This window comes from Macaca nemestrina, chromosome 4, assembly GCF_043159975.1.
Source record: "Macaca nemestrina isolate mMacNem1 chromosome 4, mMacNem.hap1, whole genome shotgun sequence".
NCBI lineage: Eukaryota > Metazoa > Chordata > Mammalia > Primates > Cercopithecidae > Macaca > Macaca nemestrina.
Window position 1 is genome coordinate 57959296 of NC_092128.1, and position 16431 is coordinate 57975726.

Here is a 16431-nt window from a genome sequence, read left to right on the forward strand (position 1 = left end):
CCATATAAATAATTTAGTTCTTATTTATAGTCTTTTTGAATTATGATGGTGGGTGACTAGGGATGCATAATTTCAGCTTCTACTTTTCAATAAAATTCTCAAGGAAACAGAGAGATGTTATTATACCAGTTGAAAAAACTCAGTATCAGCTATCAACACTTGGTGAGTGCTAGCAGAAATATCTGCTCAGAGACTGAGGAAGAGCTGCAGGCCCAGGCTTGGGGGAGGGAGGATATACATAAGCATCTTGACTACAACTGCTCCCTCAAGAGTGTCTGGCCTTCTCCAACCAAAGGAAGCAAAGACCTACCTCTTGCTTCTCTCCAAGGGAGTTGCTTCTTGATGCTATCAGGGCCATTTTATACATATACATATGCCATCACTGCCATTAGTATTCATTTTTATACATTCAACGTCCATGCTTTCCAGTAGTTTAATACCACCAGGGTGGGTATAGATATGCATAGCAGTATATGGTTAGAACTTTGACTGTAAGGAGGGTAGAGACAAGTGCAATTATTTCAGAGCAGTAACTTCACACATTTTATTTTCAGGAGGAAAATCACAAACTACTTGAAATAACACAAGAATGAACTTCCTTCCCATATTTACATGATTAGGTAAGTTGGGGGAAAGAAATATCTTTCTCTCTCATTGCTAGGATCATCACTGGAGCCCCTATAATAAAAGAGAGCTTAAGAGAGAAAGCATACAAATTTGGTTATGTTTTGGATGACACAGAAGCTTACGTAAGGAAATGAAGACCCAAAGAACAAGGAAAACCTACGCGTTTTTTTTTGTTTTGTTTTGTTTTGTTTTTTGTTTTTTTGTTGCTGTTAAATGAAGAAGAGGATTGTTGTGGAGAGGTGTGACTGGGCAAAGGGAGTATGATCTAATGGCAATAAGCCAGGAGGAACTTAATAAGGCCTGTTTGTTAAGATTCTTCTCTGTGTCCCTGTGCCTTCAGAAGTAAGGACGTTCCTTTCCTCTGGGAATATGGAGAGCACCCCTCACATGTGGATCTTATGACCTGCTTCAGGGGAAGGTCAGGAAATCCTTCCTAAGTTTTATGACTTGCTTTAGCAGCAAAGGGGCAAGGAGATGATGAGAGTGACTTTCCTGCTTCTGTTGTTTTCTCAGATGTAAACGTGTCATGTTTTTGAGTAGTGTGCCCTGAACCCCATCAGGTAGCAAAAGCAGTTTTCTGCTCAGTTCAGCAGAGTAAACTGATTTTTGAAAATGGCTTTGGCTTTAAAAATGTGACATGTAACCATGCCCCTCAACCGGTCTTCAGGTATAAGGCACAAAAGGATTCTAAGAGCAACCACGTGTGAAGTGAAGGAGAATGGGAAGCATCTGTGGCTGAAAAACATTAGATCTGGATATACCTGTCCTCACTGAACAGAAAGTCACCAACTGGGATCTGTAAAATCCTTATGCAATATGAAAGAAGGGAACAATTGCACCTGGGTGTAGAAGAAAAGCAAAAACATACTTTGGAAATGGAACGTGTGTGGAAGTGATGTATATGATTTCCAGGCCTAAGTCATAGCAATTTCCTAGACCATCCTCTAGCCTTTTCCCTGACAGCCAAATGGAGACAATTCCAGTTAGGAGCCCTGTGCCAAGAGGTAATATGAAGGAATTCGATGCCTGAATGAACACTTGAAAGACAGCTACCTACCAGAAGCACCTGCATTTGACTGTTGCTTGAACAATAAAAACACTTTTATTGGGTTAAAACATATTTTCTTAACATTATGATTTCAGGACACATTTGTTACAGCAGCTGGCATTAAGTTAATTATAACATAGACTCCTCTAGAAAAATGGGACCAGTGACTGACATTGTTTGGTTTTGGAAGAGGAATAGAAAATACACCCACCTCACCTCATTTACTACTTTAGAAAGAACTATGTTTCCAAATATAGCCCTGCCATTAACTCATTGAGCTTTGGGAAGCCACTTAAAATCTAGGAGCCTCAGTTTCCTTATTTGTCAAAGTATTTTCAATAGCTACCCCTAAATTAGTTGCTGCTTACCATTTCCCAGATTTAAAATTCTGTATTTCTTTTTATAAGTGAAAACTCTAAGTTAATGTCAGATACCACTCAAGTCAGTCACAGAGGAAGGGTGAGTACAGAGAAAGACTAGGGATTATTTATTAATAATCTACCTTGGGATGACTTGCTAACACACTTTATAACAAAACACATATAAAAAAGAACTGAGCCTTGACAGAGTAAACGTAAGCCTCTCTCACCCCTTAAAAATTATGAAAATATGCTGGGTGCGGTGGCTTATGCCTGTAATCCCAGCCCTTTGGGAGGCTGAGGCGGGCGGATCACAAGGTCAGGAGATCAAGAGCATCCTGGCTAACACGGTGAAACCCCATTTCTACTAAAAATAATACAAAAAATTAGCCGAGTATGGTGGCGGGCACCTGTAGGCCCAGCTACTCAGGAGGCTGAGGCTGGTGACTCGCACGAACCCAGGAGGCAGAGGCTGTGGTGAGCCGAGATCGTGCCACTGCACTCCAGCCTAGGTGACAGAGCAAGACCCCGTCTAAAAATAAATAAATAAATAAAAAATAAATAAATAATAAAAAATTATGCAAATATATATTTTAGAAGTGAATAAAAACAAACATTTCCCCCAAAATACATTAAGAAACTGAAAACACATCTCTGTGGAAATGTCGATCAGAGAACAGAGAGAAGGACAAGGTTAGATCCAAGCTGAATACTTCAAGAAGAGCCAAAATGGCTGACAGTACTGACGTTATCCTTGAGGGGAAAACTGTAAGTGAAGACCTGTTGCTTGACTGATTTATAATTAGAATCAGTAATATTCTGGACAGTACTGAAGAGAACAATCACGTATTGGCAGGGGAGAATGAGCTGATAACCTAAAGGTCAGTTTCATTTCTCTTGTCTATGGTAATTGAGTCCTTATAATGGAGAATTGAGTGGAAGCCAAATGGAGACAATTTCACCGTCTTCATTGTCACCCTCTGCATTGAGCTCAAATACCCTTCTAGAATAAATTACACAAGTGCTTCTAAACAGCTAAGCACAGTTTTATAAGAAGCTTATGTAACCCATGTGTGATGGGAAAAAACCAAACCAAACCAAACAACAATAAACACTTAAACCTCAGAGTACTAGCTCAGAGCAGGAGTCAACCTTAAGAAAAGACATTGGTGCCGGGCGCGGTGGCTCACGCCTGTAATCCCAGGACTTTGGGAGGCCAAGGCAGGCAGATCGTCACAAGATCAGGAGTTCAAGACCAGCCTGGTCAATATGGTGAAACCCTGTCTCTACTAAAAATACAAAAATTACCCGGGCATGGTGGCAGGTGCCTGTAATCCCAGGTACTCGGGAGGCTGAGGCAGAAGAATCGCTTGAACTCGAGAGGCGGAGGTTGCAGTGAGCCAAGATTTTACCAAGATTGTACTCCAGCCTGGGTGGCAGAGTGAGACTCCGTCTCAGAAAAAAAAAAAAAAAAAAAAGAAAGAAACAAAGACATTAGACTAATGGAGTTTTCTAATCAGCACTCAGAAAGGAAAATACTACTTTCCCACATGAAATGATAAACGTGTTAAAAGTTCTCTGCATGGCATCAGCACAGTACAGAGCACACGAAACATATGGGTGATGAAGACCAAGTGCAACGTAGACATAATGCAGTTGTAATTCAGGGGCAGTAGCCGGCATAGCTTGAGAAATACTGCTACTGAGCTGTGTGATTGAAGAAGGTGGCTAGCACCTTATAAGCCCTGCCCTGAGCTTGGGAGGTGTGGCAGGGGGTGGTGATGAAGTGCCTGGGCTTTGGATATCAGCCAGACCTTGTCTCAAATCCTGATTCTGCCACTAACTAGCTGTTTTAATGTTTAATGTTAATGGCTTAGCTGTTTAATGGCAAGTTACTTAGCCACTCAATTTCCTTATCTATAAAATGAAGATAATAATATTTTCCTAACAGGGGTTTTGTGGGATTTAAATGAGACTGAAATTTTGTAGTAGGATACCCAGGTAAGGCCTAAGCTGTGCCTGCTGCTAGGATTTAAAGACATTTGAAAAAGTCTGATGAAATGGTGAAGTAGGTTACTCAGGATACTATTTTCACATAGGATAAACGGGGATCCAGAAAACTTCGGAAGGAAGAACTACTTTGAGCTGGTAATAATCTGAAAGTCAGTAGGGAGGAATGATTTCTGTATATAGTTTGGCCTGCCATTCAAATCTATTGTAGGTCAGCTCCCTAAATTCCTTTCTGCAATTTAGGGAGACAGAGGGCTGTGAATACATCCTGAAAAGGTGCTCTCACTAAAATTGTGTTAGACTTCGAGACACAGGTAACTTCACTTTGGTACTCATCTTAACAAGCGTTATCCAAATAGAAGACAAATTTTTCTCTTCGAAATAGGATTGACCATCAGACTCAGGTACCTGAAGGTTCCAGTGCAATAGTGACTGTACCTGCAAAGAACTGCAGTCTCTACCTGAGACTAAGATGAGATAAAGGGTCTCTACCTGATACGTACTTAAAAGTGGAAGTGGCAGCAGCACAGGTACCTGGGAGACTGTGGCACCTAGCGAAAGAAGTAGGGGTATTTACAACCAGTGGCAATGTGCAGCTGAGAGAGCAGCACCTGTGATGGGTGGTGGGTGGCTGGTGGCTGGTAGTGCCATGGCAGCTGGGAGACAAGCAGCAAAGGCACTGGCAGTGGTAACAAGAGGTGCCCCGGGGAAGCAACGGCAGCATTATGTCTAGCAGGTACCCTATAGCTGACTTCAGTGGTTGGACAGCATAGATGTGACACTACCCGAGTACTATCAGAAATACTTTGGGAAGGGAGGGGGAATACATGAAAGGGAACTGACAGGGTGGGGTTACTTTACAGTCTTGCATGATCAGATGTAAGCAACTGCTAACTTCATGAAGATGATCACCTTTATGGAGATCACGAAGATGATCCCCAGAGAATGGTGAGTCTGGGAAATCTGAGCCAGTGATCAACACACCACAGGAGCTCAATTTGTGGTGACATTCTGCCTCCTTTACCTCTCCTTTCTATTTTAAGAAGACAAACTAGACTCATATATTGGCTGTACTACCTGCATTAAATGATGTCTGAGTGCACCAAATTATATAACCATGGTTGCCTTTCTCAGCCTGTTACCTGATTAGCAAAATGAGAATAGCATAGCGTGCTCTACAGTCGAGCGATTGTGGAAGTAGAACATTGTTGCAACACTTGCACATTGTCAGCATTCGGCAATGTTAGTTTCCTCTGTCTTTGGACAATTGAAGAACTCTGTGCAATTAGTGTCTCAGAACTCACAAGGAAGGAACTTTGGCTAGCTTAGCTGTGATAACTAGAAAAGTAGAAAACACTGTGGACTTAAACAGCAGGAGTTCCAGCTAAGAGCCCCCCAACCCCAACACACACACATAACATCTAAGAATGTATTTGATCCTTTCAAACAACTGTGATTCTCTCCCTATGATTAACATTTTGGAGAAATAGGAACACTTTTACACTGACAGTGGGAGCGTAAACTAGTTCAACCATTGTGGAGAACAGTATGGCGATTCCTCGAGGATCTAGAACTAGAAATACCATTTGACCCAGCCATCCCATTGCTGGGTATATACCCAAAGGATTATAAATCATGCTGCTACAAAGACACATACACACGTATGTTTATTGTGGCACTATTCACAGTAGCAAACACTTGGAACCAACCCAAATGTCCATCAGTGATAGACTGGATTAAGAAAATGTGGCACATATACACCATTGAATACTATGCAGCCATAAAATAGGAAGAGTTCATGTCCTTTGTAGGGACATGGATGAAGCTGGAAACCATCATTCTCAGCAAACTATCACAAGAACAGAAAACCAAACACTGAATGTTCTCACTCATAGGTGGGAATTGAACAATGAGAACACTTGGACACAGGAAAGGGAACATCACACACCGGGGCCTGTTATGGGGTGGGGGGAGGGGGGAGGGATAGCATAAGGAGATATACCTAATGTAAATGACGAGTTAATGGGTGCATCACACCAACATGGCACATGTATACATATGTAACAAACCCGCACGTTGTGCACATGTACCGTAGAACTTAAAGTATAATTTAAAAAAATAAAAAAACAAACAAAAAAGACATTTTATGTATGAAGAAGAAAAGGTGCAAACTTTTAACATGGGTAAATTCTAGTCTGGGCAGTAGGCAGACTGAACTAACACAGTCTGTTATGTTCTTCTCTCCTGCCCAACTTTCACCGTTTTTTTTCAGATGATAAAATATGCATAACAAAGAATTTGCCATATTGTTTTTAAGTATAATAATGTTCAGTGAATTCAAGTACACTCCCATTGTTGTGCAAGCATCACCACCCATCTCCAGAACCTTTTTCATCTTCCCAGACTCAAATCAAACTGGTACTCTCCATTCTTCTCTCTCTGCAGTCCTCACAACCACCCTTCTATATTCTGTCTATGAATTTGACCACTCTACATACTTGATATAAGTAGAATCATACAGTATTTGTCCTTTTGTGACTCGCCTATTTCACTAAGTATAATGTCTTCCAGGTTCACCTATGTTGTAGCATTTTTCAGAATTTCTTTACTTTGTTAAGGCTGAGCAATATGCCATTGCATGTATATACCACATTTTGTTTACCTGTTCATTCATTGATGAACATTTGGGTTACTTCCACCTTTTGGCTATTGTAAATAACGCTGCTATGAACATGGGGGTTTTATAAACATCTCTTCAAAACCCTGCTTTCAATTTTTTGGGGTATATACCCAGAACTGAAATTGCTGGATTGTTTGACAGTTCTAATTTTGATATTTTGAGGAACGACTATACTGTTTTCCATAGCAGCTGCACCATTTTATATTCTCACCAGAAATGTACAAGAGTTCCAATTTCTCCATACTCTCTCCTTATTATTTTTCCTTTCCTTTCTCTTTTTTTTTCTTTTGATAATAGCCACCCTAATGGGTGTTCTGGCTAAGAACTTTTACCAGGACTTTCATCACTGTCCAGTGAGGAGTGAGGGGAAGCTATCAAAGAACCACAGAGCAGTTACAGCTATTTGTTGTTTGCAAATTGCTAGTTATATTTAAGTTACGTTATTCATCTAAATGCAGTTCATTTTGTCCTATTTGTCTGTAGATTTCTAGTTAATAGTATCTGTTTCAGTTATTATTTTTTAAAAAGGTAACTGAAATGGATATATTTTTCTGGATTGCATTTGCAAACAAAATTTAATCACTTTATACAGTCCAACTGAATATTTCTGAGGGAGGACAACCCAACCAGTAGATGAAGCTCGTGCCATTTGATTACATTTTACTGGCTAGCGTCCTGTATCATTCTCCACATTTTGTCTGGATTTCAACTGTAGAGAGCAAATACTCGGCCGTAGCATGTAAAACCTTTCTCCAACCTTAAATCATAAGAATATGGTAAATTCAAGGCAATTTTACCAGCAAATTTGCTACCTCTTCTTATAAAGATTCAGAATTTATAATCATGTGTTCATAAAGGCATAAACAAAATGGTATTCATTACATTGGTTACAGATGAACAAAATGGAATTTAAAAGAATTATGAGATGGATGTCTTGAAGACCTCCAGAAAGCATAGTGAAGTCCCCTCTGGTAAGGTCACATTCCAGAATGCCAGCTGTTTACTGGCTGTATGTGACTCTAGACAAGGAATCTTTGTGGAACTTTTTGGGAAAAAAAGTACAGTAGGGAATACAATGCATATCCTCTAATGATGAAACATTGCTGAACAACTTCTAGTGTCAGAGGCCTCCCAGAATAGGTGCTTGTTCAATGTTAGTCCTCTTTTCTCACCACCCTACACTTTAATTATCGTCTTTTTTATGTGACAATTAGCTGGAGGAAGATTGCATCTCAATTATCATATTTCTTCCCTTTGCATTTTCTTTGGCACTGAAAAATTTAATGTTTACCTTCAAAGCATGAATTGGTGTGTATGTGTCTGGGTTCTCCCTGGGAGACAATTTAATATAATTAATAACTTCAAAATCCCTTGGGCGATGTGAAATATGAATAGTTATTACAAGCCAATGTGTGGCGGGGGGAGGGGTAGATGGCAGTTCAGTAGGAGGTAGAGGCAGATAACATATGTGCAAATGGAGGTTAGAATCCAGGCAACCTTCCGAGAGTGAAGGCTGCCGAGTCAGCCTCAAACAATTTCCACCGCTCAGGTGCATTCGTGCCTAGCCCAGAGAGAGCTGTGAGCTTGGTGCAGATGACTGGCTGAGCTCCTATCAGAGCCTCTTACTTCCAGCTTCAGGCATTTGTGGAATAGCAATGAAGGTGTGCTGCCTGTGAATAAAGTTGGGTTTTGAGCAGCTACATTAACAAGCTAGAATCAACAGGGAGATTTTGCCATAATAAAGCACTTTCCCAGTTGTCACATTGTACTTTTTTAAGTGGCAAGTTTTTCCCAGTGCGCTCCAGATGTGATTTGATTTACAAACAGCTGATTAAAAAGATAGGATTTTAGAGCTGAAAAGTACCTCTGAATTCATCTAATACAGTATCTTCATTTTACAAATAAAGAAATAGAGGTTCAAGAGGATAAATTACTTGCCCACTGTCAGGAACTGAACAAGTAGGAGTTCCCAAGCTTCTTAAGTATCAGGACAGGGCTCAGCCCATAAGGCCACACCACTGATTTCTTAAACCAGGATTCCCATGTGGTTTAATCTCAAAAAGAATTGCTACTGTTTTCCCAAACTCCTAGCCTATCACAGAGCTGTTTCCTGGCAATTTTACAGTCTGGGCTTAAATGTTTTGGAGTAGATACTCAAAAATTCACCAAGCAAATCTACGTATCATCATCATCACCACCACCATCACCACCATCATGTTTCACACTTATATAGTGCTTATCATGTGGCAGGCACTAACTAATGTAAGAATTTTACATAATTAACTCACAAAACCCCAGTGAGGGAGGTAGTATTCTCAACATCTTGCAGAAATAAAGTGAACACAGAGAAGCTAAGCAGCTGGTCCAGAAAGTACATGATTGATAAGTGATGGGTTTGGGATTTGAACCCAGCCAGCCTGGCTTTGGAGTCTATGCGCATAACTGCTATGCCATATTTCCTCTCAAACAACTGCTGTACTATGTTACCACTCCACTCTATGATTACGATGAGGAGATTTTCCTGATGCTCATATTAAGAAGATAATTTGTTGACTCTGCTTTCTGGCCCTTAATTCCCTGACTGAGAGGTGTGTCAGGGAAGAATAGAGACCCAAAGATACCAGGTGTGATCTAAATTGCATTGTAAATGTTCCATGCACGTAGCCATGGTAGAAAGGGTACACGTCAAATTTGCTGGGGTTTTATATTCAAGAAATATAGCATTCTTTGATTACTTTAAATATAGGTCTTCAATATGGAAAGAGCGATGCAGTCTAAGTAAAACTGAGCAGTTACTTCAAGTCAGGTACAACAAAAGGGGGTTATTATTTCATAAATGACATGTTAATTACCACCAGGAGGCCATTAGAAATGCATCCTGGCAGTTTGCTTGGTTCCTTTGGAAAGATAATATTGACAAACTGCTATGAAACTGGAGTTCAGAAAACAGTGTAAATTGAGATCAGGAATAAAACAAACATTCGCTTGTGTACCCTAAAGCAATGATGAACAATTTAAAGAGAGAAGACAAAGTTGAAATTATAGTTTTCTTTCTTGGAGAGGCAGAAGAGGGAGTAGTTTTGCAGGAAGGCTGTTACGTTCCAAAATTTATTACCTATGTGAATTACTTGATGTATTTAGCATAGTAATTTAAAGCTTCAGCCATCCAAGCACAAGTCATTGAGGAGCTGAGTGCACTAGAATGCTAATTCTGCCTTCTTCTCCATGCTAGGAGATTGGCTTCTTAGTGACCTCTGGTGTGGAGGGTTTCAAAAGAACAGTTTAGTCCTGGAGCTGATCTCCAGTCTCACCAAGGGTGACTGGCATAACTCCAGAAGCTTGGGTCATCTTTACAAATTCCACAGCTTTGTCCCTTGGTGATCACAAGACATTAAGAAGGTTTTTCATATTTCGCTTCAGGCATTTGTGGAATAGCAATGTAGGTGTGCTGGCTGTGAATAAACTAAAACATAAAAACCTAAAACATAAAAGGGAAAGACCAAGATAAGAACATCTAAAAATCAATGTTCCTATTGCATATCGTGGTTGGCTTTCATTATAATTAAAATCAGTACAAATGCTTTTCCCTAGTCACATAGAAGCCACAGGAAAACCATTCAAGCCACTTACCTTTTCTCTCTTTCCTCTAGGAAATGCTTTTTGTATTGGTCTCTGTGGTACTTAAACCAAAGGGGGAAAACTGTGGTGACTGATTCTATTACAGGTTAACCATATAAAATAAAGAAAATTCTTGAGATACCCTTTAGGAGTAATACAATTTACTTTTCTTTCCCTAAAGTAGTTCCAAAGGTAGGGATATTGCTAGGATTTGGGGTCATTTGTATTTCTGAGAAAAAAAGGTAAAGATAAATGGTACTTAGATTGCAATACACTAGCCAAATAGTAGTCTCTGTCAGAGACTCCTCCCTCTGAGTTTTCTCTCTATATTTATTAATTTATTCCTTTGACAAATATTATTAAAGAGAGTACTACACATGCCTAGATTTATCTAAACTCCAAAGAGATTATGGTCTAGAGAGGAAATAAAATATGTATATGAATAAATGGAACACGAGGAAGAAAGAAACAAACACCATGAGAGCAGCACATAGGAAATGCTTTGGGAGATTTTACATGATATCAAGAGAGACCCAGCAATTCTATTTCAAGAAGGCATATTGAGTATATCTCTTCTCCTTCCTGAAACAGACCTTAATGGGAAGGCCACAAGGGATTATAAAAGGTTTTAACCTACAGCAACAAACAAGAGAGGGTTGGCGATCTCATTAAAATACTGAAGGTGAAATTGATGTAATGGTATCTAATGTAGCCACATCTAGCTGCAGACAGGAATGTACTGAGAAAGGGATGAATCCAAGCTGGAGGTGGCGGGAGTACTCTGTTCCACGGAACACCAGAGGCTTGGGACTCAGAGACACTGTGTAAATAAGGTCAGGATGATACATGACACCAATGGCGGAGCCCTAACATCCGTGTCGCCTCTAGCTAAGGAAGCAAACAAACAAACAGGCCTCCCTGATGAGAATTAGGAAGGTAATCTCAGAGCTGGAATATAGGTAAACCTCTTCTAATGGAAGCATTTGGGACTTGAAAAATTGAGTCTGGCTCCTCACCCACTCTCCCTAAAATGAGGCCATCAGTGTGTACGCAGAGATCACAGTCAATGTCTCTATTGCTTCATTCCTAAATGTAAACAGGCTATAAGGAATAAACCTTCTTTTCATAAAAACCTAAAACATAAAAGGGAAAGACCAAGATAAGAATGTAAGAATCAGTCGGCAAAATATAAGAAGAGCAAGATGTTACAAACAATAAAAACTAGAGCATAAGACTCCTGAAAATTTTTTTTAAAAAATCTGATGGAAAATATATAAAGACATTTTATTAAAGAGTGTGATAAGAACCAGGAAATTCCTTATATTGAGGAGTGAAGGGATAAAGAGAAAAGAAATATGAGGGAGGGCAGGTGACTTAGAGGATTAGTCCAGCAAGATCATATCTCACTAATAGCGGTTCCAGACAGAACAGTGAACACAAGGAAACAAAGTTGCAAAAAAATCTTTTAAATGTAGCATTTTCCAGAGCTAAAAGCACATCTTCAAATGGAAAGAGTTCATTGCATACCTGGAACAAATACATTTTTAAAAAGTATTCTCTACATAGGTATTGTTGTGATATTTCAGAGCGACAGGACCAGGAGTCAGCGAACGTTTTTTTCTGTAAAGGACCACAGAGTAAATAGTAATTTTTTTTTTTTTTCCTGTAAAGGACCAGAGAGAAAATAGTGCAAGCTCTGTAGGTCATTCAGTATTTGTCCCAACTGCTGTGCTCTCCTGGGTTAGCACAAAAGCAGCTATAGATGTGATTAGAGTAAGGGGACAGAAGGCCCTGAAAGGTCAGTATTTGAAAAAAAATAAGGAATTTTATTGAACATATTATATGATGGACCATTTGAAAGAAAACAATAAAGATACAACCAAGGCAAAGAGTGACGGTAGAAAAAGTCAATTAGAAAGAAGAGAAAAACTCACACAGGAAATATAATGATATTATAGCACTCTATTTGTCTAAGCAAGAACAGATGCATATTTGCATGAACTGTCAGGGGAGGGAACACGTGTCCATGATTTGGAGACCTGGGAAAGCAGTCCCACTGGAGAAGATAGAGCACAAACTGTACACATTGTAAAAGACCAGATTAGAGGCCCTTGCATGTCCTCCGAAAAATTGCTGACTGATTTTTTTTTTTTTTTTGAGACAGGGTCTCGTTCTGTTGCCCAGGCTGGAGTGCAGTGGTGCAATCTTAGCTTACTGCAACCTCCACCTCCCGGGCTCCAGCAATTCTGCGGCCTCAGCCTTGTGAGTAGTTGGGATCACAGCTACCTGCCACCACGCCAAGCATTTTCATATTTTTTGTAGAGATGGGGTTTCGCTGTGTCACCTAAGCTGGTCTCTAACTCCTGAGCTCAAAGCTCAGCCTCCCAAATTTACAGGATTACGGGCGTGAACCACGGCACCTGGCCCCTGATTTTTTTTTTCTCTTTCTTTTTTAAAGCAATTAGATGCTGGCGGATCATGAGGTCAGGAGATCAAGAGCATCCTGGCTAACACAGTGAAACCCCATCTCTACTAAAAACACAAAAAATTAGCTGGGTGTGGTGGCGGGCGCCTGTAGTTCCAGCTACTGGGGAGGCTGAGGCAGGAGGATGGTGTGAACCCAGGAGGCGGAGGTTGCAGTGAGCCGAGATGGCACCACTGCACTCCAGCCTGGGTGACAGAGTGAGGCTCCATCTCAAAGAAAAAAAAAAGAAAAAAGAAAAAAGCAATAAGAAACTACTGACAGTTTGAAACGCAGAGTAACAAGATTGGGGTGGCATTTGGGACACACGGGTCTGGTGGCAGTAATGGACCAGAGGAGGATGAGACGGAAGGCAAGGAGAACCTACATGGGAAACTTGACTGGGCTTCTTGCTTTAGAAGTAGAATATCTTGTTAACCAAGAAGGAGGCATCCACACTGTGCATCTTATAGCTCTTCTGTGAGTTTTTGTCTGAAAATGACTAACTCTTATTTGTCTTCCAGATGGGATGAAGAGTGCAAAAAATATTATTTGGGGCTTGGTGTCTCTGAGTACAACATGAAAGCAAAAGACACTTGCGTTGGAGTAAGCAGAGACATTTTTCATACACTGGCATTTAAAAAATTCAAGTTCTTATTATATAATCCCCAAACCTCCATATTTCCATTTGACTAAAAATTGTCCAAGGTATGGGATCTTTTGTTCTTTTTTGGTCAATATAGCTTTAGAATAGATGTGTTAAAACTGTGGTTCTGAAATGGTAGCTTAGGAAAGCTGCTCTTGTTAAAGACACATATTCTCAATTTCAACTCCCAAACATATCACATTCAAGGGTTTACAGTGAGGGGGGTATTGAGGAAATGCATTTTTAACATGCTTACGGATGTTTGGTAGTGCCTGGCTTAAATCATCCTGTAGGAATGCACCTAGTCAACACCCTCTCCTTCAATCAACCTATATCCCACTTCACATTTCTGTCTTGTCCTCTTTGATACTCCTCAGAATGCTGATGCTGCTATCAGTGTGCCGGAGGAACTATGTAGCTTTGGCAGAAGCTTGTCATTTGTTAAGATAATGTTGTCCAATTCTACAATTTAATTCCTATTCTCTGCTACTGTGGCAGGCCAGGTTTTACTGACACAGGCCTCTGTAATAACTGTTTCAGCACTGACTGCGTGATTAAGTTAACTATTAAAACCTGAAAGAGCCAGAGCCTTTATACAAAGGCTGGAATGTAACAAAAGCCCACCAAGAGTTTTGCCCAGACCTTTTCTAGGCCTTGAAGCATGACAAGATAACAAAGGAATTCTTTTTTTTTTTTTTTTTTTTTGAGATGGAGTCTTGCTTTGTCGCCAGACTGGCATACAGTGGCACGATCTTGGCTCGCTGCAACCTCTGCCTCCCAGGTTCAAGTGATTCTCCTGCCTCAGCTTCCCGAGTAGCTGGGACTACACGCAAGCACCACCATGCCCAGCTAATTTTTGTATTTTTAGTAGAGACGGGGATTCATCATGTTGGCCAGGATGATCTCGATCTATTGACCTCGTGATCAGCCAGACTCGGCCTCCCAAAGTACTAGGATTACAGGCGTAAGCCACCACGCCCAGACAACAAAGGAATTCTTAACAGGCCCCATTTAGGATTAAACAAGTTTTACTGGGGGCTAAAGGACCTCCCCAACCCTCCATGATTTAGTAGCAAACAAGATAAGGGTAATCACTCCAGTGCTTGGTCCCATTAAGTAAATTTACTGAGGCTGCAGAGAAGGTCTTCAGGACTCACATATCAGTTATAGATTAAAAGAAGTTAATCACTGATGTCTATAGATGAGTGCACACTTACACAGAGACATATAGCTTAGAAGGTATGTAAGGTCTGGAAGACTTTGTAATTTTGAGTTGGTCTGGTGATATTTTCTGGGCTTTTTCTCTGTAACTGGTTACAGAAATAAAAACTCCCTCCTTTCCAAGTTCATCTGCATCTTGTTACTGGGCCACAGGAATATGCAGCCCGACCCTCAGTTTGGTCCAGAACGCTACGTGTTGCTATTTAACTTGCTAGAGACTTTGGACAAGATTTTCCACAACTTTTCTCTCCCAAATTGGTGCCATGCTGCTTGGAGTCAGAGTAAAAACAAATTATCTTAATGTGAGACTATATATAACCTGTGGAAAGGCAAATATTTAATTGTGCCTGAATTGAAAGTGGTATTTGATGTCAGTATAAAATTAGCTTCAAGAAATTGTACTGTTTTCTGAAATTATCTTTCTTTTTAAACTATGCTGAGATTTCTGTTTACCCTCTCATCTAACAAGTTTAATGACTACTTTTAAAAAGCAAAGCACTTCATGTTTTGCCCTCTGCTACCTAAGCTGCTAAAGAACGAGTTTCAGAGATACGATCGAATGTGAGTTTGACCTAGAATATAAGAATTCGTTTAATTTCTATGCTACTTTCCTCCTTTCCTCAGAAGAAAACTGCACTCAGTTCAGACATATTTTGGCATGACAGCATAATGAGAATTAGTTTCATTTTTATTCACGGTATAGAACCAAAATTCAATGGAGAATAAGAAATGTAAATAGAAGGATAAATGACGAGGTCCTCAGAGCTTGGTGGGTTAGGGAGAGTAGAATGTTGGGAAGCAGAGGAGACCTTAGGTATTTTGAATGTATCGGTAGACTCTCAGGTAGAAGCACACAGGTGAGAGACACTAAAATATTCTTGAGTAGAGTGAGAGGTCAGAGAATTTATTTGTTCCTGGAGTTTTCCCAATACAAAGGAAGTATAACACCAGAATGTCTTTGTCATTCAGCTCTCTTTTGGTAGATTATGAATAGAGATCAAAAGAAATCTATGTGAATCAGGACCAAAATCAAGAATTTTCCCTATTTTAAAATATACTTCATGAGAACAGATTTGTTCTTTGAAGTTTTGTTCTTTGTCTTGTTCACTGTTGTACCCTCATTTTGTAGATCAGATAAAATGCTCAATAAATATCTGTATTAGGAAGGAGGGAAGAAGGGAGGGAAGGAAGGAAGGGAGGGAGGGAAGAGAGGGAGGAAGGAAGGGAAGGGACAGAGGGAGGGAGGGTGAAAGGGAGGGAAGAACTGGGATGATACCACACGAGAGAGTTAAGCTGTTAGAAAGAGTGGAGCCCTAGAGATGAAGTGTAGTTCCTTTTTATTTAGGTATTGACTGTCAACCCAGTGGTAGGTGCTGGGGAACAAGAGGACCAGCATCAGTCCTCTGGCCCCAAGAGCTTCCATCCTGAAGGAAAAAACATGCAAAATATAATGTAGTGAGGGCTTTCAAGGATGTGGGCTATGATGGGAACAGAGCAAAAGGAGCTTTCAGAGTTAGTAATGAGAAAAACTAGGATTAAAATCCAAGTCTTCCTACTTTAAATCCTATACTTTTTACATGAAAGCTCTGTATTAATTAGGTCCACCATGGTAGGAAGGCTCTTGGTGTTATTAGTTTTGATTCTCAACTGCTTTAAGTTTTAAATACATACTGCAGGTGATATCTAACATGCCTTTTGGAAAGTTCTTAGGACAGCCTAGTGAGAAAGAATAATAAACTAGTATCCTTTCCTCTTACTTAC

At 40.1% G+C, this 16431-nt stretch overlaps 1 protein-coding gene and 1 long non-coding RNA gene across 20 annotated transcripts in view; both read right to left on the reverse strand.

Moving 5' to 3' along the window:
* LOC105475378 (membrane associated guanylate kinase, WW and PDZ domain containing 2) overlaps nt 1-16431 on the reverse strand; it is a 1478421-nt gene that overhangs the window by 581834 nt on the left and 880156 nt on the right. The window lies entirely within an intron of this gene.
* Nucleotides 311-16431, reverse strand: part of LOC139362477 (uncharacterized) — a 45881-nt gene continuing 29760 nt past the window's right edge. Inside the window, exon 2 of the long non-coding RNA XR_011621592.1 lies at nt 311-10202. This is a non-coding gene — a long non-coding RNA (uncharacterized lncRNA). The remainder of the gene's footprint in view (nt 10203-16431) is intronic.